This window comes from Balaenoptera acutorostrata, chromosome 5, assembly GCF_949987535.1.
Source record: "Balaenoptera acutorostrata chromosome 5, mBalAcu1.1, whole genome shotgun sequence".
Classification (NCBI taxonomy): domain Eukaryota; kingdom Metazoa; phylum Chordata; class Mammalia; order Artiodactyla; family Balaenopteridae; genus Balaenoptera; species Balaenoptera acutorostrata.
In genome coordinates, this window is record NC_080068.1 from 3,191,703 (window position 1) to 3,201,665 (window position 9,963).

The 9,963-nt window shown below is 46.1% G+C and overlaps 1 long non-coding RNA gene and 1 pseudogene across 1 annotated transcript; both read left to right on the plus strand.

Annotated features, from left to right (window-relative positions):
* Positions 1-137: 137 nt before the first annotated feature.
* LOC130708266 (uncharacterized) lies at positions 138-5,728 on the plus strand. The gene is made up of 3 exons (XR_009008413.1): positions 138-2,376; positions 4,474-4,653; positions 5,449-5,728. It is a non-coding gene; the product is annotated as an uncharacterized LOC130708266 (long non-coding RNA).
* A 1,163-nt stretch (positions 5,729-6,891) lies between these two features.
* Positions 6,892-9,857, plus strand: LOC103006021 (mitochondrial carrier homolog 1-like; annotated as a pseudogene).
* Positions 9,858-9,963: the final 106 nt, after the last annotated feature.

Consider the following 9,963-nt stretch of genomic DNA (forward strand, 5'->3'; position numbering starts at 1 on the left):
CTTTTAGCTTATTATTCCAAAAATTGTCACTTTTACGCCGTAACCTCGTAACCATTCTTACCAAGATGAATATCCTGATTAACTAGGCAGCATAACTAAGCACTTCTACTTGGCTGTCAGACTTTGGGGGGTTCAAATTCAACCTCTAATAGATACTATCCTGTGACTTTGGACAAATTACGTAGCCTCTCTGCCTCAGTTTCCTCATCTAAATCTGGGTAATAATATGTATATTTTAAGGCTTTTATAGGATTAAGTGAATTATCTAGGTGCTTTAGTATCTGACCCACAGTAAGTACTCAATAAGTGTAAGCAATTACTAACCATAAATAGCCAATACTTTATTATAATAATTACTAATATCAGCATATTTAAAAATGAAGTTAAAACTGCAAAGGTGCTTTGAGGCTGCCTCTGCATTCTTAGAAAATAGAACGTGATTCTTCCTGTTATTACAGGTTTCTGGGTGTAAGAGACTAATCCAAATGTTACTCTCACTGTGTCTAGAGTTTTCACAGTAAAGTAACAGCTTTATATAAACTGTCATATTCCTCGAATCAACCCGAATAACAGAATCATACCTTTGAAAACCTCTCCAGAACTGATCTCTAGTGAGAAGATAAATCCTAGAAGACAACGTGTCAGTCTGCTTAGTTAAGACAGGGCTTCTGAGTTCTGAAGTCTTGCCCATGTGTAGCTAGAACAGAGCCAAGACTATGCACTATCTCTGAAGGCTAAGGACAGAATTTCATCCCAAGTGAGGGAAGAATATTATTCCAAAGAGCCTATTACTGTTTCTGTCTGTTCCTCGTTAAGTGTGGCAGGATAATATTAACAGGTTGCCTCCTCCAACCACTATCCTCTCGCTGTTTTTGTGCATCACTCCACCCCAAATGAGCAGCGAGGCATTCTGTGCTTATTGCTTTAAGGGAAGATGTGACAGCAAAGAAAGCGTCCTTCCTGGCTTTGGTGTTGCAAAAGGCTTGGCTTTACAGGAACAAAAAAGACTCCTGGCAGAGCAAGAGATTTGGATAAAACATGTTTTGTAAGAGCCTGGCTTTCCACTCGCAGAGAAAACTAAAACAAACCCATCTCCTGTGCTGGGGACCAAGGAGGCTGTGAGTGGTACAGAGGGGAGAGAAGGAGGGGAGCAGTGGGGGCCGGTCTCCACTGTCCCCGAGATCGGGAGTCTGAACCAAGCTCCCCAGTCCCATCCCTGGGACACTGCAGACCTCCGTAGTTGGGTTTGTGAGATCCGAGAGCAGGAGGAAGGTGTGCCCAGAGACCTGAACACAGCCCAGGAAGGCAGTGGGCCCAGAGAGAGAATATGGCCTCATGGGACTCATGGTGTGAGTAGGTAGATGGCAACTAGACGGACTCTCAAAGACCTCCTGTGCCCTAACTTGGAATGTGAGCAAAACGGTATCCCTGTATATCCAGGTGTGCCGTGGAAGAGGAAAGACACGCCCACACTTCAAGGGAGCTTGCAGAAGGGAACTCTGAGCCCAGCAGAGGCTGGGGAAACTGATGACTGCGTTAAGATGCTGAGTTTCTCACTGGATGCCCATGTAGACAGATGGCACTGGAAACCAGAGGCTCCCAACCTAAACACTCATCACCAAACTAGACATTCTCAAATTCAGATCCAACCGCGGGGGTGGTGGGAGATACCAGGAATTGGCAGAGATTATGGTATCACCAACCCTTCGGAAGAGGCAATTCAAAACTGAACTGAACGTGAGTTATAGAAAAATAAACTTGTGTTTGTACCTTCACATGGGAATAGGCTGTGATAAGGACCCAGACCAGTTTGAAGTAACACCCAACCCCATTGTCAAAGGTAAGAAATCAGGAAGGACACCAGGGACTGGGGAGAAAGCTTCAGGATCTTAGATGTTAAGAGTCAGCCTCTGACAGCAAAATCGGAACTCGGGGAAGAGGTCCACATGCAACTCTAAGGAGACAACATGAATCTGCTCCTAGAAGGAGCGCTGGTGTTGATGAGGTGGTAACGTGTCGGAGAAGGTCCTAAATGAGGACCCCTGCCCTGAACCACTCAGAGAAACGGCTGCTTCCAGTACAAGGTCAATCATTAAACATTAGAGTGGAAAAGCAGCGCACAGGCTCTGCCTGCTAGATGTGTGACTCTCTAAGGATAATTGTAGGTCTTCCGAGTGGGAACGTTGAACCAACGGAAGACAGCAGATGCCACCAGGGGACAGCAGAGTCTCTGCCATGAGCAGAAATCATCCCACAGACAGAAATGATGCCATGCGCTCTGGGCCGGAGGACCCCCATGCGACAAGATCCATCCTCCAGGAGCTGGAGGTGATGCGACAAAAAAGGGTATTGATGACCGGTGCACAGTGACACCAGGTAAGAGGGTTTATGTCTACTCCTTTCCTGAGGAGTAATAAGATTCATTCTAACTGTTTTCCATTGCAAAATGTGCATTTCTCTGATAGACCAAAACCAATGATACACTAATGTGAACCCAAAAAACCATTGTTGAAATCCCTAGTATTCCTTCTCTCCGAAGAAGAATGTTCACATTCATCTACAAGGACTTCCTCAAAATGGATTTCATAATTATCACAAACAGAAAAAATACTAACCAACACCCGCTGCTCAGTGCTGTGTGCCGGCCTCTGTGCTGAGTGCTTTACACAATTAATGTTATTTAATCCTCAACATAACTCTGTGTCATAGGTGATCTTAACATCCTATTTTACTTACCAGGCAAATAAGTGCTAGCGAGGTCCCGAAAGTTGCCTGATGTGGCCTCCTAAGCCAATTCACCATGTACTAGAAAGAAGGCACCTGACACTCTATCTTTAAACCTATAAGATTTAAACACTGTGTAAGAAACTCCAAGATATTTAAAGGGCCCCGAGCTCCTTGTGACATCAGCACTGGACTTGGTTTATCCTTCTATAACTTGGCTTTGACCTGGCATCTTAAAACAGTTTAGGCTTCTATACCTTTTGTAAGTCATTCTCTATCTATAGAATGTGAACCGAGGCAAATAAAACACTTTTCCATAGAAAAAGAAAACAATAATAAAATTTCCTCCTAATCACTTCGCACAGAGATTAGAGAGTTGGTGCCAGTCTTCTGGCTTCTCCATGAATTTCCCTAATTCGGGGCAGAGATTGAAGGCGAAAGAAACTAATAGACATGCAAGTAACAAATCCTGGTGACTGACTGAAGGGTTACCCTAAGTAGAAGCGTCTATACAGAGAAGGTCTGTTAGGCCCTTTTGATTGACAGAGACTTTTGTGATATGTTGAGGATTTAGGATCATCTCTAAAGAGGCAACATAGGATTTTTAGCAGGGTTAACATTAAAAGATTTGCATTTTTAAAGATTACTCCGGTTCTAGCATGGAGAACAAAATCAAAGAAGCCATAACAGATGGAAGGAGGGCTGTGCACCACTTAGTAGTGGTGAGAGGTGACTCTAGTTGTGCAACGATGCTGATAGTAAAGATGGATAAAAATTGATAGATGAGAAAGCCACATGGGGAGGGAGGTGTGAAATCAACAGCTCCAAGCAATGGATTGGATATGGGATGTGACAGAGGACGGAGGAAGGACCGACCACACCTGGAGATGGGGAGGCTATTTGCGATTTATGGTGGGAAACTGGAAGAAGATAATATTTGAGCGGAATATCCTAAGTCTGGTCTTGGATACTTTGAGTTTGAGGTACCCTTGAGACATTCGAGTGGGGATGTTGAATAGTTAATTGGATATATCATGGGGGAGGTCTAAGATCAAGATGGAAATTTAGGGGTCATTAGTATACGGGTGACAATTTCATGGGCACAGGTGTGATTTCTGGGGGAACAAAGCAGAGGGTGAGTAGAGAAGAGGTCCGAGGGCAGAGCCTTGAGGAACCGCAACATTTAAAGGCCCAGGAGAGAAGGATATGTCTGAAATGGAGGCAGAGAAGAAAAGTCAGAAACACACCAAGGAAAGAATGTGGTGTCTGGGGGCTCCCTGGCAGTCCAGTGGTCAGCACTCCGCGCTCTCACTGCCAAGAGCCTGGGTTCAGTCCCGGTTGGGGAACTAAGATCCCACAAGCTGTGCAGCGCAGCCAAAAAAAACAAAAAACAAAACAAAACAGAATGCGGTATCATGGAAAGAAAGAATGTTTCAAGGAGAAAGTGAAAAGCAGGTTGACAGGTAAACGTGGGAGGTCAAGTAAAAAGAGGACTGAAAACATCCACTGAATATAGTGACCACGGAGGTCTTTGATGACCTTGCTCTGGCATTAATAATCAATGGTATTACATCTCTAATGGAATAATTTGGGATTACTAATATCTTAAATTCATAGTAGTAACATTTATTCCCAATAATCTTAACATTAGTTTTAATGTCCTTAAACTTACTGAAAATGATAAGTACAGTATAGAATTCCTGTAAACATTTAAACGTCTTTGGAAAAAGAGTTTTTTTTTTCCCACAGCGTGATCCAGTTCCTTTGGCAGAATGATTTGTGGGAATTAAAAGAACTAACGTTGCTGAATATGTACTGTGTGCCTGATGCTTTCACGTGCCTTGTAAGCATCGTCTGCATCCTAGCGTCCAAGTCAACCGTTCTAGATCAACACTGATGGCTGGTGGTGACAGTCTGAAGTTCAAAAAGGTGAGTTGTCACATGGAAGGTTTTGAGTCCTCTTTCCTGTACCACATCCCACCAAAGTTGTTGTGTCCAAAACTGAACTCTCATCTGCAAGTCCCCACACTCAAATTACGTTCTCCTCGCGTCGTACCTTCTCTATTTTTTAAAAAGTATTATGGGCTAGAAATATTTAAGCTCTCACTCTGCAGAAGCAGAAAGCGTCTGGCAGGCAGCCGGTCCTCAGAAATGTTCCTTGTCACAATCTGTCGGTTTCCCTCTATAACATTCTCAAATCCACCTCCCTTCTCTTCAGGAGCTTTCACACTCAGATGGAATTGTCATTGATGGGTCTGCCATCTCTAGGTTCCCCCCTAATTTATAAGAGGAGCATTAAATAACATGATGGATGGAGTTCCTGATAATACCAAAACACAGACTCTACTACTCCCCAAGTCTTTTTCTTGTATTGACCCTCAAAAACAAGTATACAAAGGAACATATTGTTAAGTCATTTTTACAGGTGGCCAGAATAGTACTGTCTATTGAGGGGTATAGATTTCTAGAATTCAAATTCGAAGGATGGCTATGTTTAGTGAAATCAGGGCTTAGTGCTTATCATGTTCTGTTTGCAATTCCTGCTGACGGTTACGTGGCATCAGCTAGGCTTTTAACAGGCTCTGAATTGTGGCCCCAGCACTGAGATGACGAGTGACAATGTGAAATGAAGGGTTCCTATGCTGTTGATAGGAGGGTCATTCGAGTGCCCTGGAGAGCAGACCAGTGTGAAGCAGAGAAATGAGCTTGTATTTTTGCCCACAGAAAGGAATATCTCACCTTGCTAAGAAGAAAGGTTTCGGAGAGGGTTATGACTTTCCTCAGATGGCAACAATGGATCTATTTAAGTCCTGGAACTCTGCTGGTTGCCCCAGAAATCTGTACTACAAAGCATCATCCAAAAAAAGAGTGAACCTTGACTGTAAAACCTGTGAGGCTGGTGTTTGAATCCCTTTTCACAGAGGAGGAAACCAGGTAGAAGAGGCTAAAGAACATGTCCCAAGGCTATGTTGTCAGAGCTGTCAGGCCGTGAAACATGCTGGCTAGGTCACCAAGAGCATTGCTCTTTCTCTATCTGGATGTTTGGGAACATCTGCCAATAAAACAGTTTTGTTTTTATCATTAGTGATGATGGTTTTATCATTGTTGCTTTTGAGAAAAAATTAGCCAGCTGGTTCAGCTGCTTCTTGAGTATTCCCTTAAAAGTGATCAGTGGACCATGCTGTTGGAAGGAGGCTGTGTGTTCAGGTCATTAAAAAATAACAAATCTTGGACTTCCCTGGTGGCGCAGTGGTTAAGAATCCACCTGCCAATGCAGGGGACATGGGTTCGAGCCCTGGTCCGGGAAGATCCCACATGCCGCGGAGCAACTAAGCCCGCGTGCCACAACTACTGAAGCCCACGTGCCTAGAACCTGTGCTCCGCAACAAGAGAAGCCACCGCAATGAGAAGCCCACGCACCTCAACGAAGAGTAGCCCCTGCTCGCCGCAACTAGAGAAAGCCCACGCGCAGCAACAAAGACCCAACGCAGCCATAAATAAATAAAATTTAAATAAGTAAATAACAAATCTTTTAAGCTTCAAATGGAGAATTTAGATCATAATTATTTAGTACACAGTTGAATTGGAATGGGATCTAGGAAAACAGAATTCCTCTGTACTCAGATTCTTGAGGCATGCTGGATGAGGACTCTATTCATTTGAGTTTACTTTTATATCTAGGAAAATACTCAGATATAATAAAGTGATAATACTTGCTGAAGTATTTCCATTAGTAGTATAACATCTACTGAGAAAAACTGTCTTTATTCAGCCGACATTACTGAGTACCTAATACCTGCCAGGCCTGACATATAGTTATAAGAAGCAGAAATAGAATTGCTGTTTTTAAGGGGTTCACTGTTTTACAAAAGAGACAAATCATTATAATATACGTATAATGTGTATAATTTGTGTATAATAATGCGTATACATAATAACATGTATAATACTCAAGACACTGTGGGAAAACAATGGGAGCTTCAACTTTGGAGATCTCTAACAATTTTATAGGGGAGACACCATTTGGTCTAAGTCTTCTTAAATTCCAGAAAATACTTCACCAGCCTAGAGGGACAACTGCTAATATTATACATATAGCATGGCCTAAAAACTGTTTATGTCTAAGAAATTAAAAACCAGAGAGAGAAAAGCTGTTATTCCCAAAGTATGGGGGAGAACAAGGTGGAATGTTAACAGTAGAACATCCGATAAGAACGAGACCTAGATGCTCAGTTTATTGAGGAGAAAGGTAGTGATCCTGATGGTCTAAATACGTGAAAGTCAAATAGAAAAATAACTCTCCACGCATTCACAGTTCGTCCAGATTTGCTCCAAACTCAGAACTGAAAGCAAAACTCGACTATAAATAAACAAATAATTCCAGAGTACGTTCAGTGTTTTCATTCCTTATTCAAAATCTAAGAATGTTTGAGAGACGCTTAAGTGACATATTATCTACCCAAAACTCTCAATTGCTCAAAGACTAACTCATGAGACATTTTCATTTGTATATGGAAAACGTTTCCTCCTAGTCATGTTGTTTGCCTAAGTAGAATTTTTTTTTTATAATTAATTTTTATTGGAGTATAGTTGATGTACAGTGTTGTGTTAGTTTCAGGTGTACAGCACAGTGAATCAGTTATACGTATACACAGATCCACTCTTTTCTAGATTCTTTTCCCATAGAGGTCATTACAAAGGATTGAGTAGAGTTTCCTGTGCTCCACAGCAGGTCCTTATTAGTCACCTATTTTATGTATACAGGGTGTCCGTATCAGTCCCAATCTCCCAGTTTATCCCTCCCCGCCCTTATTCCATAACCATAAGCTTGCTTTCTACATCTGTGGCTCTATTTCTGTTTTGTAAATAAATTCATTTGTTTTCGATTCCACTTACAAGCGATGCCATATGATCTTTGTCTTTCCCCGTCTGCCGTACTTCGCTCAGTGTGACAGTCTCTGGGTCCATCCGTGGTGCTGCAAACGGCCTTTTTTCGCTCTTTTTTACGGCCGAGTCGTATTCCGTCGTGTATAAGTGCCACAGCCTCTTCATCCATTCCTCTGCCCACGGACACGTAGTGGATTTTCTGACTTACCGGACAGCAGTGCCGGGGGACGGTGGAGCCGGACCGGGAGCCGAGCCGGGCGGAGCGGCAGCAGGCGGGGCCGGGCTCTGGGAGCCGCGGCCCCGGGCACCGCGCACACTGCACACCGGCGCCGCCCTTGGCCGGCGGCACAGCGGCGCAGCGGCGGGCGGGCAGCGCGGACGGCGCAGGCGCGGGCCTGGGCCCCGGAGACGACGCCGGCCGCCGACGCTCCTTCCGTGGGGCCGCGCCCGGGAGTGCCGGTGCTCGGCCAGCCGCTGCTCTAGCGGAGCTGCTCGTCCCGGGGGGTCGCGAACCGATGCCCGCCCCCCAGCACTGGGACCAGCGTGCCGCAGAGGAAGGTCTCCTCCCCGCCGAGCGTCTCCACCCGAGCCGAGGACCCTGCGCGGTGGCTGGGAGGGAAGCTAGGGCTGTGCCGAGGCCTGAGCCCCCGGCTGGTGCCCACCGCCCTCCGCACCGTGACCCAGGCGGCGTGCAGAAGGTTCTCCCTCCGGACGAGACCGAGCAGGTTGCCGTCAAGCGTGGCACGAAGGCGTCTCTGACGACGGTGGTGAAGGAGACCTCCTGCCTGATGATGAGGATGCAGGGCGTGTCCCACATGCTGGCCCACCCGCTGCGTGGCATCTCAGCGCGCTGCGTGGTCCAGTTCGTGGGAGGAAGGCCAAGTACAGCGGAAAGTGGAGCTCCATTAGGAAGATTTTCACAGAAGCGGGGCTGCTGGGATTCTTTGTCGGTTTGATCCCTCACCTCCTGGGAGGTGTGGTTTCCTTGCGGGGCTGTAACCTGCCGGCCCGCTTCCTCAGTGCCTACCTGGTGGGTGACACCCCAGGGGGGCTGGGGAACGACCAGAATCCAGGTTCCCGGTTCGGCCAGGCCCTGGCCATCCAGAGCCACCCCAGATTTGTGATGGGGATGGCAGTGAGCGCGCTGGCCTACCCCCTCCTGCTGGTGGGCGGTCTCATGGCTGTGAACACCTGCAGGCTGGGCTCCCGCCTCACTGCTTAGTGTTCAAATCCGGATCCGCTGCTGGAAGGACCCGAGTGTGCAGGGCCAGTTCTTCCGAAGCTCCAGCCTGCTTCTCTGCCGGGTGTCATCAGGATCATACGTTGCCCCGGAGTAACCTGAATCACCTAAAAACACACGCTGTATCAGCCCGGACACCGTGGGTGAGGCCTGACCGTCGTGGGACACCTGTAAGATGACCAACCCGGCAACACCTAGATGTGCTCCAGGCCAGCTGGGCTTCAGTGTCCGTATGTACCATGCGTCTGTCCAGAAGCAGGGGCTGGGTGGCAGCGAGACCGCGCCCCGTGGATTGGTCACTGTCAGGCCTGGGGAAGGTGGGGCAGAATCCCCTTACTTTGCAGACTTCCCGAGTCTGCCTCGTGCAGGGGGCCAGAGAATGGCCCGTGGAGCCTGAGGTTGGATGAGCAAAGGCTCGTGAGGTCAGATCCCAGCCCCCATTCACAGCCCTCGGGTCAGCCCCAGCTCTCATCCCGCAGCTCAGCGGGGAGCTTCGCTCTCCTGCTTCGTAAATAGGGTGTGATCCCCTTTCAGGAGCCACCGGTGACTGCTCAGAATGCGTCCCCCTTGTCAAATGCTCGTCGGTTTCATGGTGACGCCTCCTGTGCAGGATATGGCCACCTGTGCGGTTGTGAACACCCAGATGTTAGGTAGATGAGTGTCTCTAGTCCTGTCCAGTTGGAAGTTCCTAATAAGATATGACCCTTTTCCCCTCAAATAAATGCACTGGTGGTGATTTCGAAGAAAGTAAAATAAAATAAAATTGCCAGGTATTTTAACACCGTTTATGAGAAATGTAAATGGTAACAGACCCAGATTGTGGGACTGCATGGGCTCAAAGAAATGCCTTTATAATTTATAGTAAGGCAAATATTATTGTTTAAAATTATTTGTATATTATAAAATTTATAGTATTTAATTTTTGAACAGCTGATTTTTAAAATTCTCTACGTATCTTTTCGTGGAAGGTCATCAATTACCATTAAACTGAAATTTTAAATAAGCACTAATATGTAGCGCATGCTGATGTGTCACCAGTGTTCTATATACTTTGTATCAATTTACTTTTTAAGAAATAATTTACAGGGCTTCCCTGGTGGCGCAGTGGTTGA